Source organism: Dunckerocampus dactyliophorus, chromosome 9 (assembly GCF_027744805.1).
Source record: "Dunckerocampus dactyliophorus isolate RoL2022-P2 chromosome 9, RoL_Ddac_1.1, whole genome shotgun sequence".
Classification (NCBI taxonomy): Eukaryota; Metazoa; Chordata; class Actinopteri; order Syngnathiformes; family Syngnathidae; genus Dunckerocampus; species Dunckerocampus dactyliophorus.
The window spans coordinates 27,944,412-27,969,745 of record NC_072827.1 but is presented as its reverse complement, the minus strand read 5'-3'; the positions used below and the strand labels follow the sequence as shown (position 1 = coordinate 27,969,745).

The 25,334-nt window shown below is 40.4% G+C and overlaps 1 long non-coding RNA gene across 2 annotated transcripts in view; it reads left to right on the top strand.

Annotated features, from left to right (window-relative positions):
* Nucleotides 1-24,724, top strand: part of LOC129187578 (uncharacterized) — a 29,593-nt gene extending 4,869 nt beyond the window's left edge. For both annotated transcript variants that reach the window (XR_008572437.1, XR_008572438.1), the window contains exons 4-5: nt 2,688-2,766; nt 22,063-24,724. This is a non-coding gene — a long non-coding RNA (uncharacterized LOC129187578). The remainder of the gene's footprint in view (nt 1-2,687; nt 2,767-22,062) is intronic.
* Nucleotides 24,725-25,334: the final 610 nt, after the last annotated feature.

The window sequence follows — 25,334 nt, the reverse complement described above, 5'->3', positions numbered from 1 at the left end:
CCGGTATGTCATTTCTAGGAAGACACCAAATGCTCCCACAGAATCTTCCTGATTGAGTGCATCAATTAATGTCCATTCAGGTGTAGGAACAAACAACGAAGATGTGACTTACATTTCTGTGAGCGCCAGACTGCTGGAGAGAGGCAGTGATTAACACCGGGATGTGTCAACATGCTCATGGTATTTTGCTTGGTAATCACTTAACAGTGCTTATGACTTGTAAGGACTCGAAAATGTCAAGTCTATGACTTCGGACTTGACTCTTCCTGTCTTGTCTGGACTTGCACGTCTTTACTTGAGACTTGGGATGAAAGACTTGAGACTTGCAAAACACTGACTTTCTCACACCTCTAATAAATACTAAAACAATCAAAACCTGCACTGTAAATTCAGCATCATATTGTTTCCGGAATGTCTTGTACGTTCACCTTTTTCTCGTTCACTCTTGTTTTACAGTCGGCCCTCATTTATCGAGGTTGATTAACCTGACAGCGATAAGTGAATTTTCAATATTATTTTTTTTTACCATTATTAGAGCCCTGTAGACTTGAAATAACACCCCTATAGTCACCTTTACAGTTGTATTACCCAATATAGTTGCCATACCCTGACATGGATAATAAGATGGGCTGCTCTGCATGCAAAGTACCCATTCACTCCTGCTTTGCAGCTGTGAGTGGGCGCTCTGCATTGCAGGCATGCCCATAAGCCAATTTAGACATAAATACAGTAACACAGACTCACAGGTTAGCATTGACAGCATATTTCCTGCGGTGGCTATTGTCTCATCAATGTAACGTTACGGACGCCTAGCGACCAGTGTAGAATACTATTCTGATGCTGTTTGTGGTTAAGGAGGGACTCACGATGCACTTCAATCGCTTTATTAACAAGAAGATAACCAACGCAGTGAACATTCACACAGCAGCTGCTGCTGTCCGCTGTCTACACTACTAGCCTATAGCTAAGCCTCAGCTACAGTCAACTGTAGCTAGCTGACGTCACACACATCACTTCCCAGAAGGCACACACAAGTCACAGACACTGTATTACACTCTATATCACGTCTTTTGTATGCCTTATATTTGTCATTTTCTTCATTTAGACATATTTATTCTTGAAAATGCTTAATTCAGGGCATGTATATGTACAATTTGCTTAAATACGTATATGTTTTAAACTAATAAAAAACATATTCAACCACGAAGCAATCCTTTATTAATTATTTTTTTATTCTGCGATCGAGTGAAGCAGCGCTGTTTGAACCGCGATGTAACGAGGGGCGACTGTATTTGCATGCGTGTTTCAGAACCATTCAAATGAATGTCGCACTTAATTATTTTCCCCTACTGTAATTTCCTTTGTCCTGTGCTGTGCGCATGCTTGAGTGAATCACAAGGCTCTCTTGACCATTCCTGAGGTTGCACTTGTGACTGTGGCCTTGTTGATGGAAGCATCAAAGTTGGTTGTGACTCGGCCTCATGACTGCCGGGTTTGTCTCTGACTAGACTGTATAGTTTGACTCATTCCAACCACACGCCATGTGACCGCTGACACTTAAAGTCAGAGTATGGAATTCAGTGTTCGGCGCAAGACTCTACCGCAAGGAGAAAATTGTTTTGATGTTTTCGCTTGTTGCTTTTGTGCAAAAGCTGTAATTTGAGTGAATTGAATCACATCCGCCCACGTTTCATTGCCATTGATGTCATCATTTCTTTTCGTCCCATCTATTTTACAACAATACTGCAATGATTTCCAAGCAAAGGAAAAACAAGGTTATAGTCACAGCCTTTTCACTCCTTAATGAGTTTCCTGTAATGTCTGTTTTTTTTACCGTCTAACTGATAACAGAGATTTGTATATAGTCTTAAGGAGTAGTAGTAGTAGTACTGTAGTAATATGATGGTGAAGACGTGCACACAGCGCCATGGGAAAGCTTGTGTGACCACATAGTGTTTTACACAAGAGGCCTCGTGAGCTTCACTGGACTGAACGGGATTAAAAGAATTCTTGCCTGGAGTCAACTGGAATGTAGAAATGAGTGTGCTTTTATCAGGTCTCCGTAAGTGTTTAACTACAACACTGAATAAATGAACCATGAATCTGCGATTCCAATTTGTCACAGTTGAGGCTTGGCGTGCAACCGATTGATTGTTTTGCCTGCTAGAAGTGGGATCCGCTGCACACATTTGAAATCAAATCAAAGGAAAGATAAGCAGAGTTTAAAATAATAAACTTAGTTGAAAATAATTCCGTGGACAAGTAAACGTGAGCCAGCATGCGATTGTGTATTTGAAGACTTGCTGCGTCAAGTTGACACTTCACACCTAAAGCAAACATTTGAACCTTTTGCGTGTGTGTTTTAGATTTATAAACAGAGGCATAACTGTGATTTCTAAGGATTGAATTGTAACCATATATATATTTAAAAATGCACTTACTTGGAGTTCCGTATTTGCTTATTGCTGCTATTCCGGCTATCCTGTGAAAAAGTGGATAGTTTTTAATAATTTTATTCTTTTTAGGGATAAAAGTAAAAAATCCACAAAATTTGTACATGCGTTTTTAACAAGGCACGCATCGTTATTATATGTTTTAGATTGCTTAGTAGTTAGTAAAACACTATTATAATTTGACAAAATATATCTGCTAATTTACTGATTTGCACTTGTACTGCTTCATTACAGACTCGCACCTCAACACAGGATGGTGCCAAAGAGCTGTGGAGAAACAAGGTGTGACTGGTATGGAATTTCACACAAGAGGGTGAGATTGAAAAAAATACTTTGTACACTATACATTTGCTATCTATAAATTTTGATAGTTATGGTGAAATACAAATCAAATCAGATTTCAATGTATTTGTTCAAGTTAATTTACAGGTGTAATAAAAAAAAAATGCAGCAATTTACAAATAAAAACTAATAGTATGAAAGGTTTTCTAAATAATTGTATAAATATTCACTGTAAAACTATTATATTAGCTTTTTATTATTTTAGTTGTTTATGCTGCTTTGCACTCTCCGTATGGTGTGGTGTTGCACTGCAAACCACTATGCAATAAGCACTACACTGTATACAATTTAACGACAGTATAGCTACAGTATGTAATTACTGTATACAAACATTGTGAACTTAAAACCTATCAAAACTATCTGCAAAGACATCCCATCCAGCAAAGTCTCTGTTCATTGTCCGGTGAGAGTATACCTTATACTGCACAAAGTGTGACATGGAATACAACATTTTTAATTGCGATTGATGTAGTAATATTTTAGCTTTATATTCAATATGACAGGCTGTACAAGTGTGAGGCAGAGAATTGACAGGAAAGGAGCGGGGAGGTTGGTGCAGTACCAGTAGACAAAAAGAGGGGGGCACTGTTGCAGTGTGTTCACAGCAACTGTCATCTCTGACAGTTTGCATTTCCTTCAGGATGCTCTGGCCAAATATGCCATGAAATAGTCTGGGATTGGACATCTTTGTACTTTAACTGTCACCATTTAAAATCTCCACCATGCCGAGCGGCGTCTGGGAGCGCACACAGTAGCCTGGGTGGTAGGCAGCCATGTGAAATGAGTAGCCTGTATAGAGTTTTAATCCTCTTTAAGACTCCTATCCATCTCCAAATTAATATCTAGGGGCCACACATCCCTCCACATGCAGTCTCTGTGTGTGAGCCACTTCTCTTCTTTGCAGACTGCTCAAATTATTCACTGGATAATAAGATTAATAGTTGTGCTGCGAAACATGCTTGAGGTCAATTAGTTGAGAGATGCCACGATAAACTCATTACACTCTGAAGCCAATTCAAGGACAGGAAGAGCTGCGTCGTTAGAGGTCAATACGCGTTCATATCGGTGAAGATGCTATCCACTTAGTAGTAGAACAGAAACCTATAATGCTCATTACATGCATTTAAATGAGGCTGCCCTAATTACTAATCAGACTCGTGTAACATTAGAGATGGAAATTAGAAGTACAAAACAGAGCCTTGGGCCTCATTCACTCAGAATATATTAAAGTTTACTTTAGCCTGATATAATTGTCATTTTACTGTGCTAACCATCAAACTTTGTCATAAGTGAGATGGGCATTTGACTTAAATTTCTTACATTGACAAAATTAACAATCAATTTCATTTTTTTCCCTTAATTTTAGATGGCAGAAAATACTAATGAAAGTGGGTGTTGCCAGATATTGTAGATGTGTCATGTGAAGAGGCCTCCTTTTTCAACCAACACTCAATATTTAGTCTTAAGGATGAGCATTTAACATACATTGCTTGATCCATTACGGGAAAAATGAACTATTGATCAATCAATTACTTTCCGTATTCATATTAATGCCATAATATACTGATAACAGTGTGAGTCCACAGTTTTTTTGGTTTCAACAATGAATCATGAAATACTTTGGAGTAAAATAAAAAAGAACAAATGTAACTACAGAATGTTCTGAACTCCTTTTTCCATGCCAGTGTTGTATAGAGCACAATAATGCTGCGCGGAGGTTTTCCTGGATGTAGCAGAACTCCCCACAACTGGTCCTCTTTTTTTAAACAGCAAACAGATGGAATAACCAGTGCTTGCCAGCCTGCTGCAGCTAAGTAGTGCGCTCGGTTTTGCCTCAATTGCTTCAATTCATTCAGTCATCATCAATCAATAAATACACCATTGTATCTAATCTTTAGTCATAAGTGGTTGCTAGGGATGCTCCGATTAGGGTTTTATGCTGCCGATTCCGAGACCGTAAAAAATAAAAGTTTGGGCGGATTGCCTTTTTTTTGCCTTTATTTGTGCGAAACAATCTTTTAATTACTTTTTAGTTCAAGATAACAAAATTAACAGAATGAAATAATACAAATAGATATCTTTTATTAAATAGAAACTTGTCCTGCTCAACTTTAAACGGAATAAACTGAATGTCCAGGTTGCAGGGGTGTTTTATTCATGACTGGCACAATTTAAATTGTTCACTACTTTATTTAGAGTGACTATTTATTTAGAGTGGTTAGCACGTTGGCCACACAATGAGGAGATTGGTAAGACCTGGGTTTGAATGTCTCTGTGTGGAGTTTGCATGTTCTCCTTGTGCGAGCGCGGGTTTTCTCCGGGTACTCCGGTTTCCTCCCACATTCCAAAAACATGCATGTTGGGTTAACTGGCGACTCTAAGTTGTTTGTAGGTATGAATGTGAGTGTGAATGTTTGTTTGTTTTGTCTTTCTGCTATTTTATGCTCATTTGTCATTATATAAAGGCATAAAGTCCGAATTCAACAGTTATAAAGAAGTATTAAAAGTAAAAGCAAATATTCTTTGACCCTTTGTGAGCTACTCAAAATCAGCTGTTGAGATAGACCCCTGTGATAGCGTCATAAGGCTGGACACACTATGTGCTTATGTTCACACAACCACACTCAAATAGTGTTTCGAGGACAAGACATAATTAGTATAATGACAACAAGAGAGTAAAGTTGTTCAGTGACACTTGAAAAAGTTAGTACGCACACCAGGAACGTGATAGCCACCTGTGGCTTCCCCGTGGGACAAAAACAAGCTCCTAACCAACCGCATTGCTTGTTTGTTTTAAAAACAAAATGTCACTGTGATAAAAAAGTCACATTTGGAGTCCGAAGACCAGAAGCTAGGTGGATAATGCTACCTAGCCTAGCTAGTTGCCGCCAATGCAAAGTACAACCAGTGACAACTAGGCAAAGCGTGTCAACAAAGATGCAAGAACAGTCGACCGAAGATACAATAGGTTTGGTAAGGGAGTGAGCAAACACACTGGCATCGATGGGCGTAGCTTGTGTCAAGTTCAGTACGAGACAACCCTCCGTTGTTGGCAACCCTCCGTCACACAGCAGACATGTAGGATTTGCCGCCGCACGGCGATCGTTTTTTGTGATCACTTTGAAAGGCATTTATCGACATACACCGATCACATGTTTTTTACGGAAATCGGCCAATATTGATTGGTGGCCGATCGATCGGAGCATCCCTAGCGATTGCGTATGATTGAATTGTGCAACACTAAAGTACAATAGAGAATATGAGAGGAGTGTGACACACTGGTTTCTTTAAAAGAAAACTGTACTTTTTATTTACTGTTTATTTTGTGGTGTCCTCATCAGAATATTGGCTCGACCCCTTCAAGTGAGTCTTTCTTCAGTGATTCCCGCCCACCTCTCTGGCAGCTTTGCCGATTTACATTTGAGCATAATGCCGGCATTAGAGGAGGCACAAGGCAGCCCTGATAAGTTACAAAGTGCTGCAGGGGTAAACCTCGTAAGAGGGGGTTTGGGAGTTATTTACAGCGTTCAAATCCTTAAAAAAAAATTTCCATGTCTGCGGGATGAGATTGGTTTTGCAGTCGACGCCTTGCACACAAAGCAAACACAATGCATGTGAAGGGTGTTTAGCTGTAAATGACCAGATGACATTAATTCTAATCGACTGATCTCCTCCCATGCTTGGGACCTGTGTGTGTGATGTTGCTGTCCAGGCACAAAGTTGCACACAAAGCACTTTAAGCGAAACCCTTAAGATTGCTGTTTTCTTTTAAAGAAGCAATACAGAGATTTCCAAAAGCAATTTAATTTTCATTGAAGCAATACTTTTAGCTGTGTGGCATTTTCTATTCAAATTTCCTGTTTTGATTGCCTAGTTTTCACAATAAGAGCACTTCAAATTTGCAAAGGCATTATAAACGAGGTTAAAGGCAATGGAATTCTCCCTCCTTATCGGCAGCGCTTGCCGTACAGTTGTTCCATTTGAAATGCATTTAATTGCAAATAGAAAAGAGCAGAGAGAAAGGCAACAATGCGGCGGACTGAAGCGCTTCTCTCGTCTGCTTTGAGTGAGCGCATTCAAATTGAAGCGGGTAGACAATGAGGGGAAGGAATCGTGCCCTGAATAGTCTCTCCCTGTCCCTTTCACTACCCCCTCCCGGCCAATCCTCAGCCTTGGAAGGGGCGGGATTTAAACTCCTCGCCACTGTAGCACCTGATAGCACGGCAGTAGAAGACATGCATGCGCTATTCATTCAGAGGACTCTGTGGGTCTATCTGCATGACATGCTTGGAGTCCATGCTACAGGGCGGCCCCCCCCCCCCCCCACACACACACACACTTATACGATAAGGATGCCTCTTCTCACTTACATTAGGTCCTTCGTCTACAGCCTCAACCCCTTACTCCCTCCTTTGAGCGTTTGTGGGGAGGTGTCAGCAGATCATGGCGCACAAAGTGCTCGAATCCTGGGTCTTTGTTGGGGCAAGCTGGGGGAGAACACCCCCAGCGTGTCTCCTGACAGCCTCACAGGACCAACAGGAAGAAGTTGAAGCAAGAAAGTCCACCCTTGAAACTTTCCAGCACAGTGTCAGGAATTCTGTTTTTTCCCCCCTTCTTAACAAAGATTTATACATATTTATACAAGCCCAACTATACTGATAGGAAAGTGGTGTGGCGCGGGGGGTAAAAATCTTGGAATTGCAGAGGTAAACTATATGTAAATGCCATAAAGTAATAGACTTGTAGTGCAAATCACACCATTTTATCTTTAATTTTGCTTTCGTACCCTCCCTGCCGCCACCGCTGTCTCCCCCCACTCCAACCCACCCCATCCTCTTTCCTCTGGCTTAAAGGTGCATCAGAGATATGCATTTAAGCATATTCAGAACACGGGGCGTGAAATTAAATGTGTGGCAGAGTGAGAAAAATATACAGACGCCCGAGATGCCTTAAAAATAGTCATTTATGCAGATGGAGAGGAGTGAAATCATTTGCAATGGGATGACCCTCTCTCCAAGCATTTTTCCCCTCACTGTTCTTCACTAATCTTCCACTGTATCTTCATTTTTCATTGAACTCGCCAGTTTGCTGCTAAGCAGCCTTGTAGATAAGGCAAAGTGCTAAAAGGAGACGACAGAAGGAGCTCAGTGGGCCCGTTTCTATTGCACTTTCACCCAAGGCAATGGGCAGAATTTAACGGATTCCTTCCAACATATGTTTTTGCCAGATAAGTAAACAGTGTGTGTCGGAAATGAAAAAAAAAGCATTTGCAATTTAATGACATTACAGCTCCCAGCTTAGCCCGCCGTGCTGCGAGGCGAGGAGCAGAGAAAGGGGAGAGTGGAAGAATGGAACTGGGTGTCATCAATGTTTTTTTTTTTCTTTTGCAAGAAGCAGCACTGAATTCTTCTTATTCTTTTCATAAAAAAACACTTCCTTTCTCCATCATTCCTGCTATTTTGTTCTCCCTCTCTGCCCATAGTCTCCTTGCCTTTGTCAAAATGAAATTATCTAATATTTTATTCAGAAAAAAGTTGCCATTCCCAGCCAGTCCTCCATCGTCTGCTCTTCTGAGCTAAACACATCGACAGTAGCCGTGAGTGCACCCTTCCAATCTCCAATAACCTCTTTGTTAAGGTTTACCCAACCAATTTTTTTAAACACCAAGATTCCAATGGAAGGACCTAGTAGGTGCGGGGCAAAGGGAATAACATCTGACTATTGCATTGTATTGGCTGTAAATTATCCATCTTATGTGAAACTCAGTGATTTGCCTCTTATTCCTCGGTCCGTCCCCCCCTCCGCCTCCCGCCGGCTGTCAGTCTGCAGCCTTCTTCTAGAAGACTAATTGCGCAGGAAAGCAGATTACGCGAGTGCTAGGATGTACTCCTTGACCATGTGCTAATGTGATGACAAATGTGGGGACCCTGCAAGCGAAAGGCGTCGCACGCCAGGGCACTTTTGGCACCGGCTGTAATCTGCCTTTGGTATTAGCTCAGCAAACCGGCTTGTTTGAGTATGGATCAATCGCTCGCTCATTATTTTTACAAGAAAGCTTTATATTCAAGGCTCTTTGCCGCTGTTGATCTCTCATTAAGCATGCTCGCATGTAAATGCACTGGCAATCCCTGTGTAAGGGATATGTCACCCCGGGGCCCGGGCTTGCACAAGCATGTTAAGGAGAAGAAGGGGCCAGGAAATTTGGGTCAGCCGCCGTCGCCAGGAACTTGAATTTCAGGTTTTGCTCAGAGCCACCTGCTCGGCTTTTCTGCGGTTTAATGTGTTTTTTGTTTGGTGATGTTGTGTTTGAATGTCAGCCCCGGAGCTGTCCAGCAATTTAGGAGGCACAATGAGCTTTGTCTCAGTATCCCCTCCAAGTGTTACATTACCTCGCTTTCACGCCGCCGGCAACAATGTTCCACACACTTCATTCACACGTGGTCTTTTATCACCGCTCTGTGTACTGACTCAAAAGTTAGATGGGGTCAGACCTAGGTGATAATATTACACTGCGGCGAGAGGCGACACCAACTGATTCGCTTCTTGCTTGTCAACTAACTTCACCTGTGTGAGCAGAAAAGGAACTGACATGTGACACGGGATCTTAACTCCACCTGAATGGAATTAGCTGTCAGGATACATTGAGCATCAAATTAACAGGGAAAATATTTTCAACTTGTTTACAAACATCCGACAATTCACAGTACTTCAACATCTGTTTGCCTGACAAGAGATCACGCCATGAGAGCTGCGTGATATAGCGCCTTCTGCCATATTTGGCCTTGCCGCGCGCTGCCATGGTTAATGACGCAACACGGAAATGAGCCCGACAGCACCAGGCGTCGACTGTGTGTCTCTTTTTTTAGCACCTGACATACATACATCCCCTTTTTGCTATTTGTTAGCTGAGGACTGTATATTTCTACACCTCCATGTGCTGTTATTGACATCTGTTTGCTTTTAGACATTCAAGTCATTTGTGTCTCGAGTGAGAGTTTGTATGGCTTCTATCTCTTTGGAGATGTTGCTATTTGCAGTTTATTCTGTTTAGTTTGGCCTGCTTTTCCACTATTGCGCCCTAGTTAACCTGCCAGAGTTTTCAACATCCCATGTGAATGATAGGAGCCCTCAAAAGTTATGTTTTATTTTTGCCACACTTTTATTGGTCTACACAGACAGACTTGGACAAAAACAGGCTAAATAAAAGTGACTTAGATGTACAATGGGAGCCAGCTGTATAGCAGTGAGCAAAATCTATAAAGAGGTAGAGATCTGATAACAAGGATCCACTGATAGGACCTATGAGCCCAGCACCCTGAGGCATCATGGATTGGCTATGGTAGGAGCTCTTAAAGTCTGAAAGCCTTAAAAAGATTTGTTCAAGTCTGTAAGGTACAATGACCACGCAGTATGTACTTTGACCTTAACAATATCTCACGTCGTAGGTTATGCGGTAGAATATTAAAGGTTGAACATTCCATTCCAGAACTCTGGTCAACCTTTGTTTTATTTGGATTTCCGAATTTTCCCTTAGGATATAATAGAAATAGTCAATCAATGTACAGGCATATCTTTGATAACAAGTGATGGCACGTATAGCCACCAGATATTCAGCTAACATCTTGACCTCCCAATGTTTAGTAAAAAGGTTGGTGTTTTTCAGAATGGTATGTCATTTGCGCTGTTACGGTTTTGGGGCACCATTATATAGCTGTTAAAATCTTTACGATCTTTACAATAATCACTGCAACAGATGGACCTAAGACAACTGGTGATAAACTGACTGGTAGAACTTTTGAAAGGAAAGTCCTTTTATCCCAGCTCCCTCCGCCATAGTGTTTTTTGTATGTTCTTTGAAAATCTTACAAGGATAGTTTGGATTTTTTTACATTAAGTTGTATGACATCCCCATCAGCCGTGCAGTGCATCAACGGCCACTTACCCCCCACTTGGTCCCTTGAGCAGAGCTGATTTTGGTGATGAGGAATGTAGTTCCAGTAAGTTGGTGGGGTCACTTAAGTGAAGAGCTTGGCTGCTCAAAACAATATGCGTTCAAAAGAGTAATACATGTGCATACATTTGTTATGACTGTCATCATCAGCCCATGTAAACACTGTGGAACACAGCGTGCAGTGATACAACGGGAAAGAAAGTAACGCTGAGGGGGAAATGAGGTCTGATTTTTTTTCAAGGAAGCATTTTTGTGATGAAAATGTATTACTCTTTTGAGAAGCCAAACTCTTTACTTAAGTTTCCCAACCATCATCACCAAAATCCGACCAGAACTCGGCTCACGGGACGTAGTGGGGGTTAAGTCACTGTTGATGCACTACACTGCTGATGGGGATGTCAAACAACTTCCATCCATCCATCTTCTATGCCACTTATCCTAGGCTCGTGGGTATGCTGGACTTCGAGCGAGACTGGACTGGTGTATAAACAAACAACCATTCACACTCGCATTCATAATGTGAGAGGAAACCGGAGTACCCGGAGAAAACCCACATCTTGAAGAACATGCAAGCTCCAAACAGAGATTCGAACCTAGATCTTCCCGATATCCTGACTGTGTGGCCAACATGCGGCTGTCAACTTCATGTCAAAAAATCCAAACTATCCCTTTCAGGCATACTTGTCGACCCTCACGTTTTCCCCTGGAAACTGCTATATTTTGCTGTTCTTTCGTGGCGTCTCCTGATTCCCTACTTTTTTAACTTGGTAAAAATCGATCTAACACACATTCTGCATGCATCCTCTTGAAGAAGAGCAGGCTTGGAAACACTTGTACTTTTTGTAAGATTTCTTACTCCCCTGTTTTCTCTGGAAATTTCACATATTTTAAATGCACATGTTGACAACAATGTCTTAAGGATTGTTGTGCTGATTTAGAACAATAATTGTCATTCCTCTGTGATAGGACATGCAGTAGTTTGGGGCTGGTATCGCGTTCAGAAGGAAACACATTCTGATTTCTAAGACTGTACTATAGCCGTCAGTCGGATTGTTACTTTGACATAAATGGTTTTTGGCAAATTCCAGCCTGACCTTCCTATTTTTCTTGCAAATGACTAGTTGGCATCTTCTGGTGTGCAATTGTATTTTTGTTCATGAAGTCTTATATGATCAGTAGATAATGATATCTCTGCTCCTGCCCGCTGCAGGTTCTTTCTGATGTCACTAACAGTTGGTTTAGGGTTTTTCTGTACAGCTCACAGAATGTTTCGGTCATCAACTGCTGATGCTTGCCTTGGTCTACCTGTTCCACATCTGTCACTTAGTACACCAGCGGTTTATTTCTTCATCAGGACATTCCAAATGGTTGTACTGGCTGTGACCAAGGCAATGGATTGATTTTCCATCTTCTCTCAGATTCACAAGTGCTTGTTTTTTATCCACAGACAGCACTCTGGTTTTCATGTTGTTTTTATCTCTAAATGCAGTCTACACAGGCAAAACCTATTCTACCCAATCTGAAACTGACCGTCGACATTCAGTGCTATTTATTGATTGAATAACCAATGCAATCGGAAACACTTGGCAACAAAATACAGCTGTCAATCACATGTTCCAGTACTTTTGCTCACAGGAAACATGGGTGGGTTTAAACAAAAGGACTCCTGTGACAAATAGAAATAAACCCAGAACGTTTAGTATAGGCTAGTATAGGATAGAACATGTAGTCAGAGCTTAAATATCTATTGATGGGGATTGACAAAATAGAATTTGATTCAGTAGAGGCCTTGTGCATGGCTGCTTGCTACTGTTATTCCTGCAGCCTTGCAGTGTAGAAATTTGGTTTTGAACGCAAGTAGAATCTTTTTTTACAGAGCCTGTTTCTGCATTACAAGTCCAGCAAATGTGACTAAAGGGCCACAAAAGCCCTGACTGTAACCCCACTGAAGCAACAAAGAACCCAGTTACACAATTCAGATGCGGCACAATACGATGATTTGGCTAACGAGAGTACGCAAACTCTCAAGGACCCCCTGCTTGTGATGTGTGCTCCGACCATTTATAATAGATTGGTTATGAGGACACTTCGCATTAGCTCCCAATCAAGGTATGAAGTCATGCTTGTTCATCAGTAGAACTAATGGTGCGTTTCATGAGGCAGCCATGTTCTGAGATTCTACACATTGGATTTTCTGCCACATTTGATAAGATACAGCTGGGCAAGAATTACGGCTTTGTTGACTGTAGGAAATATAATCATACTATTATGTTGTATGTAGGTTATCATGCTCCGTTCATTTGGCACTGTAAGAAAGCTATTAGTGTAATATAGTATGCCGTGATACACTTCATTGTACTGAGTGTAGTTTCTGATATTTCCCCTATCTTATGTACTTTAATACATTAACCTAAATCTGAACTCTATTGTTTTTTAAAGTCAGAATGTTTGATCTGGCTCTTGTGCTTAGTGAATGCTTAGTGAATTTGGTTGTTCTAGTACTGTACTTTACTCTATTTAAAATAAGTGCTTAATACAAATGAATAAAAGCTATTATGACATGAAGTTTAGGACTGTCTCCCCAAAAAAGACGGGCAGAAAGACAGGCCCTCCAAAGATTAGTCGAGCACCGACATATCATTTGGCAACCATCTATTCTGTTAATTACAACAAGTCTGCAAGCATTTGACTGCTAAACTGCGATATTACAATGCGCACACTACACTCCTGTAATCCTGTTAAAGCCAAATAAATAATCCCTGTGAATGAGTGTTGGCAGTACTTCCTCTTTTTGAAAGTGAACGAGAGCGCCTTACAACTGCTGGCATTAAGGGACTCTCTCACTCAGGAGTGTGCAGGAGGAAAATGATTTGTTGTCATTAAAGGTGCAGTCTCTTAGAGCCCCCAGATCTTTGCTGTAATGGGCAAAATAATCTCCCACATTGATAGGCACATGTAGCAGAGAAGTACGCCAACTGACAGGTACTTATCTTTTTGCTTGTGTCCCGTGTTAAAGAAAGATAGAATTCTTTGTGACTGCTCCTCAGGGCATCAGCTCTTCAACTTCATTATTTCTACTCATGATAAATAAATGAATAAATATATATATATATATATATATATATATATATATACATATACAGTATATATATATTTCTCACCCCCCTCTCCTTGAAAACCTGAGAATTAATACCAAAGCCGACAATCTCTCCCAGCGGTCATTTGGAAATAGAACAAAAAAATGTCACTTCAGTTTAAAGAAATTCTTTTTAGGGCTTCCCGCATGACATTATTTTAATTTATTGATGGATTCACAGAATAATCCTATGCCTCTTTTTTTATTTTTTGTCTTATTAACTTCATGGTTTGATTGACTATCAAGCTCCTATGCAATATTTTTATAAATTCAAGAATTTCAACTGAATATCTCAAAGTAGACTTCTTTTTTTTTTAGCCTTCAAGTTGTTACATTTAGTATTTTTAAATGATTTCTACGTTTTGTTCAATAAACTATAGTGAGCTACTTTCGACAGCAGTGGGCGCTATAGAGTGTTTCTTTTTTTTTTTTTGCACAGTTTGTGTTTTGAACCCTACAAACACCCTCATCAGCTTTATTTTATTGTCGTTGATTATGCTGGCTAACCCTTTTTGTGTAGTTGTGTTAAATTTGTTATGTTTTTCTTACACACCTTGAAAAGCCAACTACATTGTGCCCTGAATTGAATCTGCACATTTGCAAAATGTGTTTTCACACATTGTATATTTTTCAGTAAAGCAATTCATTAAAATATAGAAAAGAGCATTTCAGAGATGAAAAAGTACTGTCAGATTACAGTACAGTACAGTATGTAGTACAGTAACAGATTTTACCATGTTAAGGATAAAGTGTTTGTCCAACGTACACACTTTACTGATAACCAAAATGAAAAAAGGAAGTTGACAATTTACTGTATATGCTGTATAACAATTTGCACAAATCTGATAGTTTTATGTTAAGTGATGATGAAGTCATTATATGATGATAATAATAGTTACAGTGAAGTAAATTCAATACATTTTAGTGCCCTTAACTCGTATCACAGGAAGTATTGCCATCCTCAACAACACCATCCCCCAACCATTTACCTGCACCACCCTCCAACATCCACGTACTCCTATATGTGTCTTGACCCTGGAACTGATCTTTTTAGGGGGGAGTGGGGAATATTTAAAAAGACGTACATTCTCTGAACCCATTGTCAAATTACTGCATAATAAAAACCAACAACACCAAAGACTCCCTTATTGTCCGCTGTCAGCTGTGTCATCCAGAAGTTACAGACATTCTCTGTGTATGTTTTGCTGTTTAAAAGTGCTTGTTGATTGTAAACTTTTGTTTATGTTCCAACACAGTTCACATAGTTAACCCCTGCTTTCATTGAGAACATTGGTTAACTGTTGAGCACGATCTATATATGTGATTTTAGCTGGTAAATAATGAAGTGAGGACGTGGGTGTGTTGGTTAATGTTTACTTGCTACATTACCCAGAACGCTTAGTATTACAGACGGGAACCGGAAGAGGGGATACTCTTGCCTGATCTATGCTTGTGTACGACAGTTGTGCCGTTTGAGTAATAAAGACTGAGATATTGTTACATGATGTCCTTGGTTTATCTACCCAAAAAACAAACACTATGGGTGGACGATACAGGGACACATTTGATTGGTGCAGACAAAGTTTGAGCCCAGCTCAGCGACCAATTCAATTTGTGAAAATGACAGTGATTTGCCAAAATAGTACGAGGAAGTAGCAGGGTTTGGACAGAATTCCGAGGCCGCGCATAATTTGCGGCGATTGGTTGAAATGGCGTGAATTGGCACGATAGCAACATTACGAATTCCTGGAGGGTCTGTTAAATGTTCCACTCTACGTCTCAGGCTTCGTCTCATTCCTACTTATACTTGGACAGCCACCACCCACTTACCAAACACCATCTACCTGTCTTACTTGACCCCACCATCCACCTGCCTAATTCAAGCATCCCCCCCCTTCTTAACTCTGTCCACTTATTGCATGAGCTACTTTTGAACAAACTTAACGGCAGAGTCAGACTTCAGAGGCTGTGTGCCATGTTTATAGGGGGAGGGGGGGCTTGGAGTACACAGACTTCCTCATTTCTCCCAGTGACCTTGGGCACAGCGACATGTACCGTTTGCAGGCTTCGATTTGCCACGTTGGGCTGTCGTGGAAAAGGTGCAATGCAAGATAATTTTGGCACTTTTTTCTTCTTCCTCCCCTCCTGGGAGCACAGAGAAGTCAGAAATACAGCAGTTCACAGTGTGGAGATTACAGGTAATATGACACAGCCTTCATAAACATTCTTGACCTGAGCCGATGAAAGAGATATTGCTGCAGGAGAGACTTTTCACACTTTGATTTGCCTAAAATGAGCTGGAAGAAGTCAGTGATCACACTCTTTGAGGTTCCTGACAGTCCACACACACACACACACACACAAGCAATGACAACCAGGTGAGCATGCAAGAAGCTCATAAACAAATAGAAGAAATATCCTCAGAGACCATATTGATGTTTTATTCATGCAAAGAGAAAAAACATACTAAAATGATCCATCTGAAGCCATTGAAGTCAGGTGATAATCCACATGCTCGTGGGCCGGCCCAGGGGCGAATTAGGGAGTGGGAAACCATTGTGCACCCCTCTGAGGTCAACACGGTTGAACCCCTGATACATATGTATGTTAATTTGGCTAATCTCACTTATACAAATGTCTTACAGGCATATAAGGCTTTAATACTAACATACAATCATATCAGGGCATCGGCATGGGAGCTTTAAAAAAAAAAACATCAGGGAGTATATTGTAACGAAGAGCTTTTGTACCACTGTGAAATACATCAAATATATTTGAAACTGTATTGCCATTCTCTCCTGATTACAGATACATTGTACTCTCTATTGCTCTCTGGTATTACCATATCTAACTTATTGTGTGGAGATATGGGGAAATAACTATAAAGGTACACTTCACTCACTGAATGCACTATAAAAAGGGTCAGTTAGGATAATTCATAATGCCACTTGCAGAGAACATACAAACCCTTTGTTCCTAAAATCACAGTTATTAAAAACTGATGATCTGGTAATCTTTCACACGGCTAAAATCATGCATAAAGCATATGACCTCAGGGAAAAATTACACTTAAAACACATACTTTATGTGAGAACAACGCTAACAACATCAGCATATCAGTTTGTGGAGTCAAATTATGGAACAGATTGAGTAAAGAACTCAAACAATGCCCTAAAATGAGCGATTTCAAGAAACCGTACAAGCAGTTGATGTTTACAAAGTGCAAGGAAGAAGATTCCTGAACCACTGTGCACATGCAATACTATGTCTAACCACGCTTTCACTCACTACTCACGCTTCATTTCTTAGGACTATGTTTCTGTCAACTATTAACCGTTTCATCAGTTATAATTATATGACTGTTATATAATTTATTTGCAGTTATTATAAGCCTTGACTGCTATTGCACCCCATTGTTATACTGCCTTTTCATTTTCCTAATTCCTAATTCATTTTCCTAATTCCTAAAAATTGACAAAGAGTACATTAGGAAAACAGGAAGTGAACAAATGTATTGCAATTCATGTGAAACAGAGGGGGGATAGGATTAAATAAGCTTTGCTTCTTCCTACTTCTTTTTGGACATGTGGAACAATGAATTGTACTATGTGATGTATTCCAATGTAACTTGTATGCATGTTCAAAATAAATTTTACCATTACCATTGTATGACACGTTTTAGTTCCACCGGCATAATCTATTGAGCTGTATCAAAAATTCATCCTTAATGCTCAGTTTTTATTAGGCAGGTATTGAACACTATCTTTATCATTGTGGTTTGCAGTGGTGTAGAATCCTTGCTTTTAATGGAAACACATTTCTCAAATTAAAATAATGAGAAATACACTGTATACATTCAGTCGTTCCCTGCTTTGTCATGAATTTAAAGAAAGTAAAATTAATAAAACAGACTACCACAATTCATGTGAATTTACTAAATATATATTTTGCCTATAGCCTTGACGGGCTCCTAATGCAAGAAAATAAAATGCACTTAGTTAGGCCTAAATGTCTGAATAGTTTGAATAGTAAAACTGAATCAATTTCCCCATGCAGAGCAACCACTTGAGTCCCTCCAATGTTGTGCAGAGCGCTCACATTGTTCAGCATCTTCACATCAGGGCCAGGTCCTCATTAATTGGGATGACTTAGTGTCTAAAGAATCTCCTACTCAATCTTTTCTTTACCCTTTTGCTGAAAAAAAAAAAAAAAAACAACTCCAAACTGATTCTTGTCGGGCTCAAGGTGAGTGAAGAGTGAAAATGACAAAATAATATTGACTTTATTTTTTTCTGCCTGGGAAGGAAGGAGTATGAGGGCTACAATACAAAAAAACACAAGAAAAAAAATATTGAATTATGAAAATAAGGTCTAACTATGACGACAATGGACTGTTGAGGTGTCAAGATAGACTTCACTATTTGTTTGACAAAGAATGAAATAAGTCTGTTTCATTATTTAATGTGATTGTACAAAACTTTGCTACTTTCTAAGAAAAAAAACACAAACTTGACATCACCTGTTGTTGGCTTTGTTCAGTCATCTAACCAGACCATTTGAAAGTTATTTCATGATATGACACGAATAATACGTGGCAGCTCACAGTGGTGCGTTTACATTGTGGAGGAATTTTAATGTTCACTTGTTAAAATCCTATTCATGTGATGTTATGCCTGTTTCTCGGAACAGTATAATGCTTCTTGACATTCTTCCTAACATTTAGTTAGCTGGGATAGGCTCCAGCATACCGTCGCGACCACAATGAGGGCAAATGGCATAGAAAATGAATGAACAAATCTTGTAACGTTGACCTTTTTGTTGTAATATTCTCACTTTATTCTTGTAACATCCTGATTTTGATGCACTTAACATTACGGCTTTCTTCACATAAAAATACGAGTTCTGAAAAAATACAACTTCATTCTTGTAACATTGACTTTTAATTTCACAATATTGCATGTGTATTTGTGTAACATCCTGACTTTATTCCTCTACCCCACATTCATGCAGTAATACAATGTTATTCTTGTAACATCATGATGTACACCTTTTTTATTTGTAACATTAGGACTTTCTCCCCCCAAAATCCAACTTTATTTTGTAACATTCTAACTTTTTCTTTGTAATGTAGTAACTTTATTCACTCATTCCACTGACTCCATAGTCGTACAACTTTTCCCCACACAATACAGTAATTATGAGTGTTCTTTCTGCTCTTTTCAAATCAAGTTTTCTACTCCCAAAAATACAACTTCATTCTTGAAACATTCTGATTTTTGGGGGGGGTCGTAGTACTGCAACTTTATTCTTCTAACATTCTATTCTGTTATGTAATATTAGAGCTTTATTCTGCCCTGCGATTGGCTGGAGACCAGTCCAGGGTGTACCCCGCCTCTCGCCCGAAGTCAGCATACCCTTGTGGCCCCAATGAGGATAAGCGGCATTAAAAATTGATGGAAGGATAGAACTTTATTCTCCTAACGCTGTGGCCCTGGTGGTATAGTGGTAGCCATTGGAGATGTCCAGTGTCGGTCCCAAGCCCAGATAAATAGGAGGGTCGCGTCCGGAAAATAAGAAGTAAGCCATATCAAGCATGCGACTGAGTCGCAGGGGAGACCCGGCGGGAAAAGCTAAAAGTCACCTACAACATTCTTGTAACATTATGACTTACAACTTTTTCTATGAAACATTACAAGTCTTTTCCAGCTTAAGTCTAGCAACCGTCTGACTTTCATACGCTTTTATTTTGCCCGATTGTCCCATTTTAGGACTTCACTTGAGTAACCTTATGACTTTTCCCTTGTAACCTTACAACTTTTCTTTATCATATTACAGCCTTTTTTAATTGAAGTCTTATATAAACTTCTTAATATTCTGACTGAGATATCATTATGTTCTTTTTTGTGTGTGTAACATTGCACATTTTCTCACCAAACACGACTTTCTTCTCATAACCTTGTGACTACTTTCCGACTTGATTCTTGTAACATCCTTGTGTCCGCACAACTTTTTTTTCTCTTAACATTACAACATTTATTCTGAAATACGACATTAATCTGCTCGCATTATGACTTTTTTTTTCATAACATTGTGACTTCATCCTTATTGCCAAAGCCTTACAACTCGTTAAGTGCGATATCAGGCCTATACTCCCTGACCATTACGCGTACCATTACGCTTTTCTGTCCTCAAATACAACTTTAGTAACTTTGACACTTTATTGTCCTATTATTGTGACTTTAATCTTGTCACCTGACATCTTTAAATGTAATCATTTGCAACCTGGGCCTTGTTCACTTGAAGACCGTGGAGCCCAGGCCGAAAAACATTTTAATAGGAAGTCCTTTTCTTCTGCCACTTCTTTCCATAGTTGCATCTCCACCTTTTCCCATTCAGGGCCTGTCTTAGACAGAGAAAACATAGGCTATCTATTCAAAAGGCATTTAGTCCATTTCTTTCTTGCCCGGTAAATCCATTCATCAATTGTTCTGGTTTGTAGATGGCATTCTAATGCTAATCTGGCGTGTTAAATATCTTTTTGTCCCCCCACCTCTTCTTTCACCGTTTTGTCATTCAGTTTATCCAGTTTTGGCCACCCATTTTATTTATTTATGCGCCTGCTCCTATTCATGCGCTCATGTATTTTTTATTATGTTGTTTCACTGTCATGCAGTGTCAACTCACTCCATTCAGTGTGGGCTACTTGAAGGGCTTGCAGGGACAAAGCGTGTACACATTGCACCGCTATTCAGTCTGGCCAGCTGGATCGCTTGGAAAGAAGAAGAAAAAAAAACCTTGTGAAAAGAAATCCTGCACAATGGACACAGAAGAAGTGCACAATGCTAACAGTTTTCCAAATACCACTGATTGCTTTCCTCACAATGAGCGAGAGCAGCCGCTTTTCTCCCAGCTCCACTTCAACAAACAACACTTTCACAAAACCTTCCAACCCACGTTTTGTTCGCAAACAAAACCTCCTCGACCGTCTAAACGCTCCCAGAGAAGAGATGGGGATGGGGGGGCGAAAAGTTCTTTCAGCATTCATTCCCTTTTCCACCCCTTCCAAGGAAAATATAATAAAAAGGCCAAAGAAGGAGAAAGAAATGGAAGAACCTGAACTCTTAATGCCTTTTCATTACACCATTTTAAGAGTTATGTGAAAAACAAATACAGTGTTCAAATATTGATTCATTCAATTAATATTTAATATTTAATTAATATATTCAAGCAAGTATATTTGTGTAATTTTATTTATTTTTTGCAAATTGTTCTTTTTCAGGGAAGGGGGTGAGTGTCCCTCCAAGGAGGAAGTTCTGTAGAGGGAAGAGATCAGGGTGTTGCTCCACTCAAAGGGTTTAATTAACCATGACGGAGATAATTATCCCTGGACTGTCCAAATTAGTTTTGCATAATCGCTCCAATCCTTGTGAATTAATCTCCCAATGTAATCTAGGAGGGGTATAAATTGAAATTCAATGTCCACACACACACACACGGTTGAGAACACATACATGACAGGTGATCAGCAGGTTGTGCACGTCCCATTTAATTCAGATTATAAATGCACTTTTATGGGTGCATGCACTTTAAATACAAACAGTGTTTTTGTATTGTGTCAAAGCAACATAAAATAAATTGTTTTGGGGGGAAAGTGGCCTTTTGGGGTGGATTATATTTTACACTTCACCTGGACTCTTGCAGCAGAACACAGAAATAATTACCTTTTAATCCGAATACTTTTATTGTTATGATGATTATTAATATTATCGTGGTCTGTTCCCAACAGGTGACAAGCACAGAAGTGTCAAACAAAACACAAAACATACAAATTCCTTAAGCGTTAGTACAAAAAAATGTTGTTTTTTTTATCCCTGCTGCACATGATACAAGAAGAGGGTGGGTGGGTTTTTTTTGTTTGTTTTTTTTTTAGATGCTTTTGAATTTGTTCTTGGAGGGAAAATAAATTACATACTCTCTCATGTGCAAATACAGTCTTGTCCTTTTTATTTGCTCACCATAGATTCCACTAAACAATAAATATTACAGACATCTAGAAAAGGGTTTAAAAACTCTAAATGTACACATAATGGTAGTGAACTGTTCCTGCTTGTAGATGTCTCAAACACTAGGCCTAGAACGGCAAATTAACTGGACTGTACATGGGTTTTTTTGTCTTGCAGGTGCACAGGAGTGTCACAATCCTCCCACGGTGGATGGACCCACGAACCATTTTGTTCATGTCCGACTCCAACAGGTGCAAAGTGGATACAAGGTTGTTTTTTTTCCCACGTCTCTGCCACATTGCAGTGTCCCTTTTATCCCTTGGCAAAAGTTTGGCGAGCGCTCACGGAGACCTTAAATAAAGGTATTCATCCATATAGTACATGTGATATATGCACACGTTATCACATGTTCAAGTTTGTGCATGCATAATCAAACTATTGCATCAATAGTTAGTGTTTCTTTTTTTTTTAATTCTGTCGTTGGGTCGATCATAACGCCGCGGCGTAGGCGGGATAAGGTTCGAGTTGAGGCTTCCCCATCCCGGGGAGCAGGATATATGCGAGTGGTGGCTGGAGTCCAGTGGAGGGCCACGCTGTGCAGTTACAAGGGATCATGTAGCCCGGGTTCCCGGGGGAAGGGTGCGAGTGGGTGTGCGTCCCAGCACCGACGCCAGCACCGCCGGTACCCGTGAAAGCAGTTGCCCCGGCAGGTGGGTAACCCAGCGGGGACGCGTAAGGGAAGGAGTGCGGGGAAAGCTCTGTCATCTTGGAGCCCAGGTCGAAAAAGGAGTAAGGGTTCGTGGACATGGACGGGTTGAAGAAGACCCGGGCGGCCGCGGCGGCAGCTGCAGCAGCCGCCTTGTCCGGGTTGCCGATCACACTCTCGGGCAGACCTCCCGCGGAGAGACCGCTGACTTTGAGCGCGTCGTGCTCCCCAAGGTTGTACGGCACCGGGAAGGAGAACTTGTCCTTTTTCATCAGGGTCTTCGGCTTCCGCCTGGGCCGGTATTTGTAGTCAGGGTGCTCCTTCATGTGCATGGCTCGCAGCCGCTTGGCTTCGTCGATGAAGGGCCTCTTCTCGGACTCCGTAAGAAGTTTCCACTCGGCGCCTAACCTCTTGCTGATCTCCGAGTTGTGCATTTTGGGATTCTCCTGAGCCATTTTTCTCCTCTGGGCTCTGGACCACACCATGAAGGCATTCATCGGACGCTTTACGTGATCCATTGGTTTCGACATAGTTAGCACCAACTCTCTCTAGAAGAATACACGCATCCATAAATAATATGCACTTATTCTATATGAATTTACAAGCGACACGTCATGCGTCATCTACTTACTTGTAACTTCAGTTCTTCATCACAGCCGTGATTGTCTTCTGCCAAAAAAAAAAAACTCTTTATGAATGTTGTATTATCCTCTTCATCCTAACATCCACGACAAAACAAATGTGTGGCTGTAAGAAAAACCACACTGTGTTGTTGTCCCCGGTGTACAGAGAGTGTCCTCCAGCATCAGCAGCAGCGTGCACGCAAGTGGATGAGAACTCTCCGTGGCCCCGTGTGAAATACTGCATGTGTGGCAGGTAGTGAAAGTGCGCGCTGGCGCATGCGCAGTACGCCACCATAGGGGACGTGGTCCCCCCCCCCCCCTCCCCTAAATTCTCATCCTGTGTTTAAAAGAGAAGCAAAACCACGTTTAGATATGGAATACAGTCTTTGTCATTGCATTGTCTAACCATTTCTGTTTATTTCTATTATGTGCGCATTTGGGTGCATGCGTCCATATTGGTGGCATTCTTGGAGTCATCTTGCACGGCCTTACCTGCCCTTAGTTTAGTCCACGATCCCCCCTCTCGCTCCCACACCTTTAGCGACTATACAAGCAAACCATATTCTTTAATATCCTCACATTTGGCTCCAATATTGAGCCACTGAGGAGGTTTGAAGTGTTTCTAATCGCGCTTGGTTAAAATTAATTACTTTCCTCAAACCACCACCCGTCCTTTCTTTTTGTTTTTTTTTCTCACTTTCCTCTCCTTTCACTTCAAAAGACCCTCCCAAGGGCAGCCAGTCGACAACTGGAAGATTCAGCTTCGCAATTACACTTATCAGCTCGGACTTGTTGAGTAAATTGTTGGTTTAAGTGGTTTGTTCTCGCACCTTCTTCGCTTTACGTTATTATATATGGACAAAAAATTAAGGAAATGGCAGAGGGCTGGAATAATGATTATAAAAGACGAATTAGGCTGCAGGTCCAGCGTTTAAATAAATATGGAATTCAATTCAGAGCTCGTTTTTTTAAAAATAGTGAATGATATTGTTTGCACAGGCCAATAATAATATTGATAATTATTATAGCAAAATTGTTGATGGAGTTTTAAATGAAAGTTGTCACGTGCCAAAAGGAATATTTTAATTGCTGCTGTAATATTGTGCGTTGTAATATTTATGTAATCAAACATTTATGGTTGTATATTTTCTGTGGACTGAGTTTGCTGTGGTGTGGATTATATCGGGTGTGCAGGTGAGAGACAAAAAAAATGTTTGCAATGAGTCGCGCTATTTCCTCCACACGCGGGAGCGTTGCACGTGGCTCTCGTGGCAAAAATAGAAAAGAAAAAAAAACGGCCAAAATTGCAATGAATTATTCTGAATCAGTTACGGTGGGGCGTTCTTATCAGGAGACGACTATACTGTATGTACTCGTCTCTGAGCCTGTATTTTTTTCATGATTGTTATTATTATTATTACAAATCTATTGCATTTATTCGCATTTCTCCCTGCATCATTTTTTAATTGTATTTCTTAAAATAGCACATTATTTTTATCCGTTTCCCTTATTTATGTCAGTTTTTTAGGCCTCATCGTCCAACATTTAAACAAATATATATATTTTCTCATTTTGGGGCATTTTTATTTTCCATACACACACAAGTAGGTTTCATTAAGTTGTACTCCCACAAATAAAAAAACAAACAATCACAAAACATAATAACATAAGCCCTCCTCACCTGCGTCCTCCCCATATGTCCAACCCTTCGTTGTCAGCCTGGAAATAACACTTAAATAATTCAAGATGAGTTAGTGAGCGCTGGGAGAATTACCTGCAGATAAAGCCTGCCTGCATGGGTCCATGCAGCCTCTGAGACGGAGCCATGTGCCAGCACTGCCACCTCGGAGCACACAGACCAGATAAGACTTGAATAAGAAAAAAAAAATAGCATGCAAATATAGAAGACAGACAGCAACAACAAGCCCATGGGGACACTGTCCTCTATACCCAAAGAGATCATACGTTTGCCCCCCCCCCCCCCCCCCCCCCACACACACACACACACACACACACACATACAAAACAAAAATAAAATAAAAAAACAAAAACGTGGTGAGGCAGCCATCACTCTGAAATAGAGCAGCCCCTGGAAGGGTAAGGATCTTTATGATAGCACC